Source organism: Cyprinodon variegatus, unplaced genomic scaffold (assembly GCF_000732505.1).
Source record: "Cyprinodon variegatus isolate N-32 unplaced genomic scaffold, C_variegatus-1.0 Scaffold53, whole genome shotgun sequence".
Taxonomy (NCBI): Eukaryota; Metazoa; Chordata; class Actinopteri; order Cyprinodontiformes; family Cyprinodontidae; genus Cyprinodon; species Cyprinodon variegatus.
In genome coordinates this window covers 1,266,147-1,267,509 of record NW_015150506.1, presented here as the reverse complement: position 1 = coordinate 1,267,509, position 1,363 = coordinate 1,266,147, and the positions used below count along the sequence as shown (strand labels likewise).

General features: G+C 44.5%; 1 pseudogene; it reads left to right on the top strand.

Moving 5' to 3' along the window:
• The window catches only part of LOC107082415, a 19,472-nt pseudogene that overhangs the window by 6,629 nt on the left and 11,480 nt on the right, over nucleotides 1-1,363 (top strand).

Genomic DNA, 1,363 nt, shown 5'->3' with positions numbered 1-1,363 from the left:
GCTCTGATTGGTTGAATTTTTCCATCTGGAGCAGCAGCGTGTCTGCTTCAGCTGCTCAAAACGCGCTGCGCCTTGACGTGCATCAACCATTGACTTTGCATGTAAACTTGCTGCTTCTGCTGCGTCCGGTGTGAACGCAGCATTACAGCAGTGCAAACAGGCCTTGGCTTCCAAACAGCGCTCTGAAGCTGAGCTCCTCTTCCTCGGTTCAGCAGATCCATAGTTGGGTCCATTCCCATCACACATTCGTAAACTGACTGAGCATTACTTACTCCTCTGCTTGTCTAGTTTTAATCTTCTCTGTTGCATTTGTTTGCTGCCTGCTGCACTGAGATCCCTCAGCTCAGGTCACACTGCGTAAAAACCCCAGAGCTACACTAATGTCACGTCTGGCCGCCGGTGCCAAGGTAATATCCTGTTTGCCCTCTCACAATAGCCCCGCCGTGGCCTCACACACACTCAGTGAACACGATCAAACTGAGATGAGGGAAACAATCGAGTCTGCGGTCACATCAGAGCCCATGTTTCCTTCTGCTACACGTTTAACATCCAAATATCTGAACTCTTCATTCCTATTAACCCACAAAAGCTCCCATGTAACGGAAATCACAAACTAAACGTCATTATGTTGGGTTGTTTTTTTTTTTTTCGCTCCACAATGAACTCCCATTATGTGGTCTGCAGGTGCGCTTTGTTAGGAACGTCACCTCATGGAGGGAGAGGAAGCCTGGCTTCTACCACGGCCACGTCGCTTATCTGGACTTCTCAAAGTAAGGCCCTTCATTTCCTGTAATACCATTAATATCCAGATTAGTTACATGCAGTTAGCAGAGCAGATAAAGGGAGGTCATGTATTGATTGCCAGCTTGTGCTTTAGTGTTGATTAATAGCATTGTTGTCCTTATCTCCCCTGACTCTATCATCCCAGTGATCACAGGTAATTATTCTAATGGTCTAAGTGGGTTTTTTTCGTAGAGAGAGAGCGTGCGCGACCTTCTGTTGGCGTGCTTCACCATGACCTTGCCAACCGTTCACCGTCGGCTGCTTATAATAACGCTACAAAGCTGCGGTTCAGCAGGAATCCTGAGCCGTCATTAGAAGTATAGAGAAAAAAAATCCTGTAAAACAGTTTATAGAATTTTTTTTTATTCAGTTATTTGTAAAACATCAATATTGCATTAACAATTAAAAAATAAATAGAATTTGACTTGTCTGGGAATAAAATGGCAAACAAAGATTTTGAAAGATTCAAAATGGGAGGCAGATCTTTTAGTTCTCAGGCTCCTCTCCTGTGGAACCAACTACCAGTTTTAGTCCGTGAGGCAGACACCCTGTCTACTTTTAAGGCTAGGCTTAAAACTTT